The sequence below is a fragment of the Desmodus rotundus genome, chromosome 3 (genome assembly GCF_022682495.2).
Source record: "Desmodus rotundus isolate HL8 chromosome 3, HLdesRot8A.1, whole genome shotgun sequence".
Taxonomy (NCBI): Eukaryota; Metazoa; Chordata; class Mammalia; order Chiroptera; family Phyllostomidae; genus Desmodus; species Desmodus rotundus.
In genome coordinates, this window is record NC_071389.1 from 59927775 (window position 1) to 59943332 (window position 15558).

Below are 15558 nucleotides of genomic sequence, written 5' to 3' on the forward strand. Positions count from 1 at the left end.
AAATGAAGATTATTTTAGTAAGGTTTGTTTTTGCAGGCTCACCTTGGGTGCCAACTTTTCATCTTCATCATGGCCACAAAATCCTCCAGAGAGGAGATTTAAATCAGTTCTCATTTTGCAGAAGTTTTTGCTTTTTTTCTTTTTGTATCTATTGATTATCAATTACCTTCAGCTCAAAATAATCCATATGTTAAAGAAGCATTTTGGGAGTGGTAGACATATTCTGATACTCTTCATTATTTAACCTTTGTAAGTACTATTTCTGAAAATTAGAATCATTGAAACTTTGTTTTGTTTTTCCATGTTGATGGATTGTTTAGAATTGGATTTTAAGCCCCAAACCTCTCTTATTGACCATATAGCTTTGTGTGCATTGTACATTTCTTTGTTCTCAGCTTCAATTTCCACATCCATAAAAATAGGAGGTTGAAACCTACTTCAGAGTATTGAACTGTCATACACATGTGTGTGTACACACATAAATACTGTCCACATGGAAGTTTTCTAAAGGCAGTACGTTTTTTTATTGCAGTACATTTTATCTGATTATGATGCTTTGTATTTACAGAATCCTACTTCACATCATTTACAAAATATTTTCTGTTCCACTATTCTCTTCTTGAGGCTCACTCACTTCAAGACTAGGAGACAAGCAAGGATATGAAAAAGGTATAAACTGAGGCTTAGAGAAGTTAAATAACTAGGTCAGTCCCACACAAGTAGTATGTTGTGTATTATGCCATTTGATTCTGGGTCGAGTTTTCCTGTTGTTTCACATTTGGGTCAGTATGCTGTTCACTTGGATGCGTACATTTTTAATAATACATTTCTTTATACTTTTCTTAAACATGTTGGTTCCAATGCTCACGTGGTGTTGTACCAAATATGTGAGTTCTTACTGAACAGGAATTGATGCACAGAGACCTTTATATTACAGACAAAATTGAAATCAGATGTAAAGGTTTTTGCACACACTCTGTCCTGGGGAGAAACATGTACCAGTACATAGAAAAGTATGGATGTCTCTGTGTACGTAGACACTCATGTGTGCCTGTGTGTGTTGTGGGGGCATTTGGGGTGTTTATGGCTAATGCTATAGAAACCACGGTAAGTCAGCCTTGATCCCTGTCCTTCAAAGACAAACATACAAAAGAAATCTCTCCCATGTGGAGGGCTGGGCTACATGGCCTCCCCAGTCTCTCACTTGAGTTCTTTTAACCCAGTTGCATGAGAAGTATGATAGGTGAGGGTAAATGGTACTGAGACCATATGGAGGGTCTCTCTAATCTCATCACCACAGAGAGAAAAGGGGAAGACTTCCTAGAGGAGGAAACATGTGTTGGAAGAGTAGAACAGGTGGGCGGGGAGTGAAAGGATGGCATTCGAGCCCTGAAGACAAAACACACTGCTGGATCAATTCTAATGTTTATTTAAGAGTACCAGGTAAGGGTAGAAGCTGAAATCCAAGAGAGTTAAAGAGACCAGTAAAACATTTCTGTTCAATATACTAAGGAGATAATTCCAATTTTAAGATAAAGTTGTTACAAGAATGTCAGTAAGAACAAGCCTCATGGTCTGGAGTCTTTCCCAGGAGGTCTCTCTCTAGACCCTGACCTTGTTCTGGATATTTTTTCCTCTCTTCTCTTCTTTATCAATCCTGCTCTCACCACATGCCTGAGGGGCTGCAGTGCATCTGATACACACATCCCCAGGAAGGTGCTAGCGACTGATAAGGCTAAATGGCTCCTGCCGGGAGTGTGCTGTACTTTAACAGAATGGGATGCCTTACCCTGGGGTCTCAACCTAAAATGCCTAGTGAGGAAGCCACAAACAAGGGTGAAGTGATGGAGTATACATGCTGTTCTATAAAATATTCTCCAAGTATCAGTCTCTATTTTATTTTCCTACTTTAGTTAAAACCTGTCCTCAGAGAAATATGTTTGTTTGTTTTACTATCAGATAAAGAAGAATTAAAACCTGATGACATGTCACCTGAGACTCAGTCCTGGTGTCTAGGAGTATGAGGTGAGGCTGAAGTGAGTACACGCCAGATACCCTGCCACTCACCACCAGCTTATCCCTACCAGGTTGGAATGCAAGTCCCTGTAGGAAAATATTCTGATTGTTTTCTAAACGAAGCCAAACAGCTAGCTTTTACTATAAATCACTCAGTTTTTTTTATATGTTGGCTAAAATGTTTAAAACAGGAAGTATGCAAAATAAAATGTATATCTGCAAGCCAAATATGACTCTAAGATGACAATTTATAATCTCTTCTTTAATTTAAAGGAATAAAATTATGACTACTTCAGATGTCATTAATAGAACTTGTAAGTAATGGTTTTGAATGGCCATATCAGGACAACTGTTTGCTTAAACCTTTGTACAAGTTAGAAGACAGTGTCTCTTCCTCAATGCAATTTACTTCCATGTGTCAGAAAATTAGAACGGATTGATTTTGCTGGGATAGGAGATGTTGATATTGTCCGTCAGCATACTAGTAAGTGATAAATCTGCGGTAGCTGCCTGGGCTGCGCTGTGTTGTTCAACCTGCACGATGATGTGCAATAATCCTGAGAAACAGCTACTGGGATCCTGGAATCGTGCAGAGTAGGACTCTGACTGCTCTAGCAAAGAGTTTAAAATTTAGTTCTTCTCGCTGCTCTCTCTTTGATGGTAATGCTGAACATCACATTTGATGGCTCTGCTCAGCTGACCATGAATCTTTCAGACACTCAACAATTAAGTAAATAAAGATGGCATTTTGAACAATCATAAAATCATCAGGGTATGTATTAGTTTGCTAGGGCTGCTGTGTCAACACACCACCGACTGAGTCGTTTAAACTACAGAGATTCATTGTCTCACAGTTCCGGAAATCAATGTCTCAGCAAGGTTGTTCTTTCCCGGGGCTGTGAGGGAGCGTCTGTTCCATGTCTCTCTCCTCTGTTTAGTGCTTTGCTGGAAATCTTTGCCAGCCCTTGGCTTGTAGAGCCATCACCCTGACCTCTGCCTTCATCTTTACGTGGTGTTCTCCACATATGTACCCAAACGTCCCCCTTTTAAAAGACACTGGTCATATTGGATTAGGGCCCCCCTAATGACTTTCTCATCATCTGCGAAGACCCTTATTCCAAATAAGGTCACATTCTGACATAGTGACAGTTAGGACTTCATCATGAATTTGGATGTGATACAATTTAATCCATAACAGAGTATATCCTAAACCATCAGATTTTAAATTTTACCACCGAATGTCAACAGAATGGGGGTGACTTAATTTTAGCTCTGGTTTTATAATATTTATTTTTATATGCCAAATATCCAGAATACATATATTGTCAGCTGTTATTCATATAAGATTGTAATACATTTTGAGCTAAATCTTCCCATCCTTACCTTAGAACATCTGCATTTAGTGCAATTGTGGGGTGTGTGTGTATGTGTGTGTGTGTGTGTGTGTGAGAGAGAGAAAGAGAACACAATTGGGTTTATAGCTTCCGTGCTCTCCTTTAGATTGCTGAGTGATTTCCCACTTGCCAGCAGCTCTTCACATTCTATGAATCTAAACTACTCACATTGTGAAATTCCTTTCATTCCTATAGCGTATAGAGTAATTGCCTGCCAGTATTCCTTTTTTGTAATTTACTTTTAACCATAAAGGAAAGCCTTTTTTAATTCTGTCAAATGCCAAATCATTCAGTACTGAAGGTATCATTTCAGTATGCTGTATAATCTCACTCAAAGCAAAAAAAGGAAATGTAGCATGTCAGCACAAAATGGCCTATTCTGAACCTTGATTTAAGGGTCTCTACTGCTTGGACCATCGGGTCTGTATAAGGGAATATTTGAAACTTCCATTCAGCACAAGGTGCTTAGATATCAGTGGTAGGGTTAGTGATGTTATGAGTTCGAGCTGTTACTGGGTACTTATTTGTGAGGAGTAATGCTATATAAGAAATGCAAAGAGAAAGAGCAGTGAACTAAGAGTAGGAGACTGCTGGGATTTAGTCCCACCATGCTCCAATTTTACCTTCTAGATTTGCTTTCATTCATTCATTCATTCATTCCTCTTTACCTAGACTCTGTGTTCAGTGCTAAGAACATATTGGTGATTAAGACATAGATAGAATATAACAAATTAAACAGATATTAAAAACCAGTTTGTAATACTGTGTAATAAAATTTATAATAAAGAGCCCTGGCTGGTGTGGCTCAGTGGATTGAGCACCGGCCTGCGAACCAGTGTCGCTGGTTTGATTCCCAGTCAGGGCACATGCCTGGGTTGTGGGCCAGGTCCTCACTAGGGAGTGTGCAAGAGGCAACCACACACTGATGTTTCTCTCCCTTTCTTTCTCCCTTCCTGACCCTGTGTATAAAAATTAATAAAATACTTTTTAAAAGGTTATAATAAAGAAAATATAGTATGTAATAAGTGCAGGTTTGGCCTCCATGATAAAGCTTGAAAAGACAGCAATACAAACCACATACATACAAACGATTCAAGTGAAGTTCCGGCTGGTGAAGCAATAGGTGGCTTCTACTCTGGGTCATTTATGGTGGTTTTGGTTCTTATGACCTTTTCATCAAAAAGATGGAGGGTAAAACCTTCATGAGATTTTCACTCTTAAAGGACTGATATTTGAAAAATGGTGGACAATGAATGGGGGAGCCTGAATGGAGCTAGAGAGAGCAATCAAGAAGGTTTGCAGGAATCCAAGTAGAGCATTTGTGCCTGGATAGTACTAGAAGTTGTGTTAAGTGGACACAGGCAATATGAGCTACTAGAGATGAGGCTTAGTGATGATTGGATATTCATTCTAAAGAGTAGTAAGGAGTCATGGATATTTCTTCAGGCTCTTGCCTGAGCAACCACATACTAGGAACCATTAAATGGGCTAGAAAAACTTAGAATAGGAACACCTTTAAAGGGCAAGGGATGGTGGGAGATTTCAGTTTGAAATTGTTGACTTTCAGTTACTTTGAGGCCTTTAAGCAGTGATTTCAGAAGGCTTTTGGATGGAATGGTAAGAATAACAGGAGATAACTCAAGGTAGAATGGGTAGATCTTGGAGACACAAGAGTGAATGAGAATTCCCTTGGATATCAAGCAGAAGAGAGGGTATAGCAATAGGTATGAAGAACATCGCCATTTAAGAAATTGCAAAAAAAAGAGTGGGAAGAGGAGATAGCCCAGGGAAGTAGGATAAAAACTAGGTAAGGCCATTAACTTCAAGTAAAAGAGAGTAGTCTACTGTATTAAATGTTATTTAAAGAGACAGTCCTCAAGTAAACTAAGGATAAGTTAGTAACAAGTAGCTTCAAGGAGGATAAGGATTGAAATGCACCCAAGAAATTTATGAAATGTGTCCAAGGCACATAGGGAGAACATTTAGGTTATAGTCATGGTATCATTGGTTGAACACTGAGAAAGAGCTGAGGAAATCAATGTGGCCACCAGGTTAAATTATTTAAGGAAGTGTGAATGTAAAGAAAAGGAGATACATAAGGAAGTAGCAAGAGAGGGGCGGGTATAATGTTAATGGACAGGGACTGGCTCGATGCCAGCCTGTCTCAGGCCAGGCTATAGTGTGTGGGTTCTTGACTTCATATAGGAAACATTTCATAACACGAGTCCAAGTGATTTTGAGAGTATGTGTATTAAAGCTGGGGACAGTGAAACAAAGGGAGGATCTGGGGTAAAAGGAGCAACAGGAGAGAGCCTAGGCGGGGCTCCGCTTTGGCTCCCTGGAAACATTATAGGGGTGAGCCACAGCAAGACTGCTGCTAGCTGACTGAGAGGTGAGAGAAAAAGGGGGCCTTGGAGACAGGATGCGCTTGCTGTTCACTGCTCCCCTGCTTGCAAGTCTCATGGGGACCCTCGGAGTTTAAGAGGAAGTAAAAGTTCATGCCTGGGAAGAGGCATGGGCATGCTCTAGAGTGAGCGCTCCTGAGTCTTTGTCTGAGGGCTTTTTATCTTTTTTTTTTTTTCCTGTGACTGAGAATCTTAAGGGAGGGTTTTAACTGAATATCCATCAGTTTCTCAGGAGCATGTTTCATATGCTGATGATTCACAATAAGCATATAGGTGGGGGTTGGGATTATTCTTTGGTTTGCTTTACTGTTACTTTTATCTTGGGTCCGTCTGGCTTTTAAAGGGGGTTTGCTATTTGTTCCCCTTACTTCATCTATCCTTGGGTGTGGTTGGCACAAGTGTCATTAATTGGGTGTCTATTCTCTACTTCCCAGACCAGGGTGATTTAAGCTATGAATTGTTTGGGTAGGGAGGAGAAGTATAAAGCATTTGCTCTCCGGTGTCCCTGGTTAGGGAAGATGAGGTCTTGTGACTCACCAGCTCACTGTAAGTTGTCCAAGTTGTTTGGCCTTCTTTAATTTTCTTTTCGCAGTTTCCCTATTCCCCTTGCCCAGGTGTTTTCCTAGTTTCTTGCTATCCTGTCATAATAGTAAAGTTTTTTGTTTGTTTTAATTACTTCTGTTAATCTTTTAGTCTTCATATCAATATGTAAAGTAGTTTGTGTGTGTATTGTTTTTCTCTTCTTTTCTTTAACTACATTTTACAGTTCAGAAATTGCTAAAGTTCACACAGCTGAGTAAATGGTGGATGAAAATTTGAGGCCAGGCAGTCTGAATAAAAAACCTGAATTACCCTAGTCTTGCATGGTAGAATCATGAATTGTTCATTTCCAAGTATTGTGTTGGCATCGAGTTTCATTTTTCTTCAAGGATAGTTTATTTTTTTTAACTTAAAATGGAAAACAATTCCTCCTCAAATAGAACATTCCTAATTTGTTTCGGCCATCTTTTAATATGATGGAACTAAAAAATAATTAAGCTGTTCCAGCTTGCTCTTTCTGACTGCTTCTGGCCATTTTCAAAACAAAGCGGGGGGAGCTTTGAACAATCGTGTTCTTCAACATTGCAAGTATCTGAATAATCCTGACAGGAATCGTTATGTTACTAGCTGAGGGATGATGTTTGCCCAGTTAGGATGTTTTTATTTAAAAGTGGGAGGGTCTATCGATGATGGACTGAAACAATTATGACTGAACATCGTTAGAGGCCACGTGACACCCGTTGTGGGAATTCAGGGTGCGCTGTGACACGTATTGCCTGGGTAATCCGGGGCCAGAGCTGATCTTCAGCAGCAGGAATCGGGGGATGGAGTGAGGCGGAATGATGAAACAGACAGAGAGAGAATACAAACTGCTTTACAATAAGCTCTATTTTAAATGTATGTAATAAAGTTACAACAATAACGTCGTAGCTCAGTAATGCGACCTTAAAATGCAGCAACCCAATTATACTTTCATTTGAAATTTCATGTCCTTATAATAAGGTTTGTTCTTTATTTTAGGGCTTTATTGTAAATAGTGATGAGTTGGCTCTTTATTACCTGCATGCTGCTCTGGCTATCCTGAAAATGTACAGTGTGAGTATGTGTGTGTGTGTGTGTGTGTGTGTGTGTGTGTGTGTGTGGAATATACATGTGGACTCTGTAAGAACTCACTAACTGCTTATGATTACCCATTTCCCAAAGAGATTTCCCATTTTAGAAAAAAAAAGACTTAAAAATAACATGTGTCAGTACGTTACCTCATCCATCATTTCTTCCTCATGCCATGTATCATTACACATTCTGTAAATTATACAATTTATTTTTCTTAAATGCATGCAGTAACCCCCAGACTAAAGTTTGATTTTCTTCCCTCCTCTTTTTTTAAAAATGAATTCCCTTGGTTCTTTAGGAGACAAATGCACTGATGGTCTTGAAACAGATCCAAAATCAGGTTACCGGTGGTATTCCAAATTGGAGTGCTATGGAGAAATTGATGCCATTCGGGAGCTACAATTTTACCATATGGTCCCTGCATATATTCATTATAGAGGTATTTACATCCTCCTCTATCTTCTATCCATGTTAGAGTTCAGGAGAAAACGTTACATAAGCAATGACAATCACATCTTTCTTATTTTTACCTACATGCCAAATTAATCTTACTACAATAATTTCGTTGCCCATATAACAAGATGTTTTTTCTTACAAAAGAACCAAATCTGGAAGGAATACTGTTATCGGGATGTCTAAATAAAAGAGTCATTGTTGTTGCTTGTGCTGCTTCTCATTCCTATTAAGAAGACTTGATTTTCCTGCCTGTTCCCAAGGATGTACTCTTGGTATTGCCGAATGTCATCTTAAGTAATTCAAAAACTCTCATTGTAATGACCCATGTCCATTATTCATTTCCTCCACTTTCCACAGAGGAGTGAAAAGAGGTTTCTAAATATTTCTATCTTAGCTCTTCCAAAGGACACCTTCTTTAAGTTAAAAAAAAAGGCATTGTCAAAACAAAAGCACTCCCTAGGTGTTTGAAGCTATGTAAGCTTTGACAACTGCTTGTCTGTCATATATTTACTTTAATGTAATGAAAATGATTTTTAAAAGGATTATATTTGTTTTAATAAGGCCAATTGAAATATGTATAATTAAATCATACCAAAATGGTATAGCTCAGAAAAGTAATATGGTAAGGCTTTAGGATGATCTGTACATTCATTTGTTTTTTGAAATAATTTTTGGCACCCTGGCTCATATGGCTCAGTGGTTTGAGTGCCAGCTGTGAACCAAAGGGTCATCAGTTTGATTCCCAGTCAGGGCACATGTCTGGGCTGCAGGCCAGGTCCCCAGTTGAAGGTGTGTGAGAGGCAACCAATCAATGTATCTCTCACATCAATGTTTCTCTCCCTCTCTTTCTCTCTTCCTTCTCCTTTCTTTAAAAATTAAAATAAAATCTTTTTAAGAATTAGCCAAAAGAAACACAAATAGAAAAAGAAATTTTAAAAAGGAACAAAGTTCTCAGTATCTGTGAGTCCATTTCCTTTTTTGTTTGCTTATTTTGTTCATTAGATTCCACATATAAGTGAAATTATATGATTTTTGTCTTTCTTTGACTTACTTATTTCACTTATTATAATATTCTCCAGGTGAGAGAACAGATTGACAGCTGGCAGAGGGGAGGGGTTTGGGGAGCTGGGTGAAAAAGGTGAGGGGATTAAGCAAAGAGAAAAACTCATAGACACATACATACACAAAGGAGTATCTAAAAACTGTAAGACAATATGAAATGATCCAAAATTAGTGCCAATTCGAATTTCCATAGAAGACAAAAGAGAGAATAGTGAAAAATAAATATTTTAAGAGAGAAGGTTCAAAAACTCTCCGATTTAATGAAATACATAAAATCACTGACACAAAGAGAACCAGCGAGACAAATAACTGAACAAAGCAAAGTAACAAAAATGGAAACACCTATGCATATCACATTAAAACTGCTGAAAACCTAAAATGACATATTGAATTATATACATAATATCTCAATACAAAATCTCATACAAAAGAATATACAAAGGAATTACAGTAGATTCCTCTACAGAAAACATGCAACCCAAGAGAAAGATGAGTTATATACTTAAAATCTGAAAAAAATACAACTGTCAATCCAAAATTCAATACCTAAGAAAAATATTTTTTAAAAGAAATATACACTTAAAATTTTTCATAAACACAAAATTAGAGAGAATTTATTGTCAGTAGACCAGCAAGTAAGAAGTTTCAAGCATGATTTCAGGCAGAAGAAGTATGACATTAGTCATAAACTTGGATCTAAGTTTAAAAAAAACAAGGGTGATAGAACTGGGGTAAACAGAAGTAAACTAATAAAGCCCACATTTTCTTATTTCTTAGACTGCTTGGCCATCCTGACACTACGTTTTCCTATTTCTAGTAACTCTAGAAGAGAACTGGCTGTCTAAAACAAAAGAGTAGCAAGGAATTGACTTTTATAGCAAACATAAAATTACATTACATGACAACATTAGCAAAAAAAGATGAAAGGAATGCATTGAAAGTATATATTTATAAGATCTTTCACATAAATCAATATAATAACCTTTAAAGGTACACAAATTCATTAAATGTATATTACAAACCCTTAAGGGAATCACTATTTTAAATAATAAACCAATGCCGTACATAAATAAACTCCCAAATAGTCAATTGATATAAAAGAAAAAAGGAGAAAGTAAGTAATAAATAAAAAAGAATAGAAAATAACAAAATAGTAAATATTAATTCAATCACATTGGTTATCCTATTAAATATAAACAGTGTAAACAAACATTAAAAGATAAAGATTATCAGATTAATAGAAAAATCATGACTCCAATATAAGCTGTCCACACAAAATCCACTTTAAAAATAAGACATAAACAGGTTAAATGTAAATAGATGGAAAAAGTTATATCATGTAAACACTGATGAAACTAGAGTGGCTATATTGTTAGATAATATCATTATTACATAATTATAAGCAGATCAATTAACAGGAAGACCTGCTGATCCTAAACAAATACCTACCTGATAGCAGATCTACAAAAGCTGATAACACTGGTAAAACCAGGTTCACAGTTACAGTTGAAAACGTCAACCCTTCTTTCTCAGGAATTGATGAAATAAAAAGACAGAAAACAGTAAAAAACATAAAAGACCAGAGAAACATTATCAACCAGTTGCCATAACTGACATTTATAGAACCCACCGCAGAGAGCACGCGTTATTGCTTTCATGTACAAATGGAACATTCACCAAGGTAGACTACGTCATGAGCCACAAAACAATCCTTAACAAATTTTAAAAATTAAAATTACATACAGATTAAGATGTCAATTTCCCAAAACTAATCTACAAATTCAACAGGATTCCAATAAAAATCTCAGCAGGTATGTTTAGTTTGTCTATTTATTTATTTATTTATTTATTTATTTATTTATGAAACTGATAAGCTGAATTTAAAATTTATGTGAAAAGGCAAAAAACTAAAACAGGTAAAAAGATTTCAAGCTGGATGATCAAAGTTGAAGGATTCACACTACCTACTATAAGAATTTATTATAAAGTGACAGTGACCGAGACAGTGCAGCCCTGAGAAAGATGTATGTGTAGATAAATAGATGAGAGCAGTGAGAACAGAAATACGAGTAGACTCAAACAAATAAAGAATAACGATTTGCAACAAAGATGCTGAAAAGCATATCTATATGCATAAAATAAACTTCAATCCATACCTCACCCCCTGTATAATAAATTAACTCAATATGGATTGCGCACCTAAATCTAAAACTTAGAACTGTAAAAGTTATAGCAGATGAGATGAGACAATGCCTATGTGACCTTGAGTTGTATGAATATGGGGGTTGGGCAAAATAAATTTACAGTTGCATTGTGACATTCTTTTGAGTTAATCAAGTTATTGTAATGATCGTAACCTGCATGTCTTTTTCCATATGCACAACTGTAAACCTACTTTTGCCTACCCCTGTATATTTTTTGATCAGACAAAAACCACAATTCATAAAGGAAAAGTTAATAAATTGACTTCCTTAAAATAAGTAACTTCTATTCTTTAAAAGGTACTGTGGAGAGTTTGAAAAGACATGCCACAGATTAGGAGAAAATATTTGCAAATCTTGTATTTGATAAAAGACCTGTAACCAGACTTTGTTAAGTATTCCAAAATGTCACTTAAAGAAACAAACAACCCAATTAAAAAAAAACACAAAAGAGTTGACACTTCAAAGATGTTACATAGATGGTAAATGAACAAAAAAGATGCTTGATATATTAGAAAATAAGAAAACAAAACTACAACAAAAATGGAATATCACCGCATCCTTATTAGGGTGACTTCAGACAAAATAAGCAAATCCACCAACACCGCGTGTTGATGAGGGTGTAGTGGCCCTGGAACCCTCATTCGTTTCTGTTGGGGATGCAAAATTGTTCAGACACTTTGGAAAGAATTTTAGCATTTCTTGTAAAGATATAAATATACTTCTCACATGGCCCAGCAATTCTACTTTTAATTATCTACTTAAGTGAAATAAAGAAAATGTATGTTCACATGCAAACCTTTACATGAGTATTTTGTTGTAGCTTTATTTGTAATTGCCAAGTAATTGAAAACTACTCAAATATTCCTTGATCGGGGTGATGGATAAACCAACTGGTATAAAAATCTTACAATGGGATACTATTCAGCAATAAAAAAAGACTGTTTTGTTGATATACAAAATGACATGGATGGATCTCAAAGGAATTATGCTAAGTGAAAGTAGCCAGATTCAAAAGCTAACACACTGCATGATTTTATTTAATGATATTCTGGTAAAGGTGGAGCTATAGGACAAGAACACATCAATGGCTTCCAAGAGCTGGAGTCGCGGGGAATGGTTGACTAGAAAGGATGATGTGTGTACACGTGAGTATATGAGTGGTTGTATGCACTGTGTGGTGCAATTGTTTTATATTTTCATGTAGTGGTCTTTACAAATTGCATGCATTCATCTAAAGGCAGAACTGTACAATAAAAATGGTACCTTTTTCTCTATGTGAGTTATATCCTAATAAAAATGGAAAAATAATATTCTAGTTATTACATGAGAATCTATTTTTACCTTCTTTTTCTTTTTTCTTTGTCTTCCCAATTTATATATGTTGTTGCATTGCTAAATTATTATCACCTATATACTAGTTACATTAATTCTTCCATTAACATCCAATTTTATCTCATTATAAGTTCTTCAGTTAAATATATTTAAAGTTACTGTTCATTTGCCACTATAACTACCTAAGGCAAGAAACCCAATGTTCAGTTTAAAAAAAAACTTCTCTTTTTTCCCCCAACTCCTATTCATCTTTTTCCTTTTAGTTTCATCATTTCAAGGCCCTGAGTTTGCAGGCCTCGTTGTTCCTTCTTTAGTCTTTGGCTCCAGTGGTAAATGGGAAGGGAACAAGCAGTCCTGAGCCTTCCAAATGCCCTGCCATTCCTGGGGAAGGGAGAGCTCTGTGGTAGTCTCCAAGTGGTGTAATCCATCCAGCATTCTTTTCTGCCTTTTGGTCCCCAATAAAATCAAATAAATGGGTTCCACCTGAGAAGATGGTGGCCCAGTCTTGTGCATCCAGAAACTTCTAGAAACCAGAGCCCCACAAATTGGTGCAAATAAACAAACAAAAACCTCCCAAAACTGAAATACCCACAATTATAGAATCTCTTGGTTGGTTGAAATTTGCACTCCAGTAATTTTCTCAAGAACAGGTTATAGAAATATTACCTGTTATGTTTTATACTAAAAACTGTTTGTCTATAGTTTTGTACTATTTATAATGACTTTTTTCTACCATTTTTTTCTAACACTATCTTTGTATCAAGTTTTGCTAGTGTCGTTTGTCTTCTATTAATTCTTACTGAAGAATTTGAACTGGGGGAGCTGGGGTAGCTTTCCAGGGCTTATAACCCAGAGGATCTCTTCTCTGCTGTCCAAAAACAGATAGCTACCCACCTATATGGCCTTTGTCCACAAATAAGATTCCCGATTCCTCTTTTTTTCTGTGCAAACCAGTTCCAAAAAGGCTTTAGTTACAAACTCAACTCATGCTAGTTTCCTCACTCTTCACTTTAAACAAGGTACACAGCTAGCACGTGAATGTGAGTCCTTCACCTATGGAAGCAGGGTGTTACCAGTACATTCTAAACTCTGTCACCCCTGAGCTTCTTGCCATTTTCTACGTTCCGCTTTATATAGTGTCCTATGCATTTAGTGCTTTAGCTGCTTTTGGGAATCCTTCACATATTCTGAAGTTGGTAGATTTATACTTCCTAGGTTCTCAAAAACTAAAGTTTACATAATTTTTATTATTGTTTCTGTATAATTTCCAGGAAGAAAATACACATAATGTTGATTTATAGTCATACTAGAAGTTATAGTCTAGTAAAATTGTTATGTGTTTTCAAATGTATAGGGCCAAACCTCTAAAATGCTCAGGTTCAGTTATAACATTACTATCAGATTTCCACATGCTCCAAAATGCCTCACTTACTGGGTTCTTAAAGCTTGATCACAACAAAACTATGAATACTACACAATGGCTTTTCATTGAACAGTACAACTAAAACAATCTTAAGGTGGATATACCTTGTAGAGATTTTCTGTTAGAATATCTTGGAGAAAAACATTCTCTCTACTTTGCTTCTCTCTCTCATTGCATTCTTCTTTCAATCAAAAAAAAAAATTGGGTTTGAAAAAATATTTGTTTCTTACCTCCAGTTTATTGGATTATCAATATGCTTTTTCCTAGTCTCTGGATTGTTTATTTATTGCTGTTTTTTCACTTTTCTAGGTTAAAATGTTTAATGCAGCTCTACCAGAAAAATTCTTACCTTTCTGTTAATCCTCTGACTCCCTCAGAGCATTCAGTACAACATTGCAATGTGATTGGCAATATCTATTCTCAGGGACCTGCCTCTCCTTTGAAATCAAAGATGGGTTAGGAAGTTTTCTGAAGTATACAGGCACCACCCCAGGCTATTATTTTGAATAATCTGCTCTGGCGCAGGAACACTCATGCAAGGTGTTGAATCTCTTAAAATATGCAGTGCTACATGAGTGCCTACAGCACCTCAGGGTAAAAACTGAGCCCGGTATAAGAATGAATGATGGAGCCTTTGTGTTTTTCTCAATGTTCAGGCAGGTGTACTGGCATTTACACAGGCCTATGTGATGTACGTTCAGGTAGAGCTAAAACTCTTTGATGATTATACATTTCTACTGTACATAGAATTCATTGTCTTGCTAAGGTAGGTTGCTTCTAATTGTTATGTTGTGTCTTCCTCTCTCATATTGTCTTGCTTTATGGGTGAGGGGATTTTCATGAACCACATTTGCTTTACATTTAATTTTGCAAACATGCACCCAAATCGAAGGGAATGGCAGTGTGCTCTTATGTTTAAAGCAAAAATACACATTGATGTCTCAGGAAGAAAACCAGTGAGGTTCACTTTGGAAGAGAATCCAATGTCAATGCATTCTTGGAGTAGTTTTCATAACTAGATTGTATTATTAAATTGACAGAATTTATAAGAATTTCTAATGAACATTGTGATTAAATATGCATGTGGGAAGTTGGGGTGTTGGTGCACGAAGTAGAAGTAAAAATGTATGCAGGAAAGTAATTACACTCAAATGAAACATGGAAAGCAACAAGAAGCCCTCTAATTCCAAAGACCATACTCCCAGCAAACTGAATCCTAGTAATGCAGCCACCAATTTAGGAACACCATTGCATATTTATCACCTAAAAGACTGAAATTGATGATGGAGATTATTTTTTAAAGATATAAAGATATTACCCAGTCCTTGAGGCAACACCAAATGAAAGGATAATTACAGAAATAACCAAATATAGCAATGCTTTTAAGAAAAAAAGTGGAAAGTTGCTTTACTCGTGCTCAGTGAGTATTTCAGAATATCTGTAGAACGTGAGATTTGACCATGGTATTTAAAAGACCAGTAGATGAGTGGATAAAACAGTTATGCTACATTTACACAATGGAATACTACTTGGTTGTAAAAAAACAAACAAACAAACAAAACGCTCTTTGGACAGCATGCATGGACACGGAGAACATTGTGCTAAGTGAAATA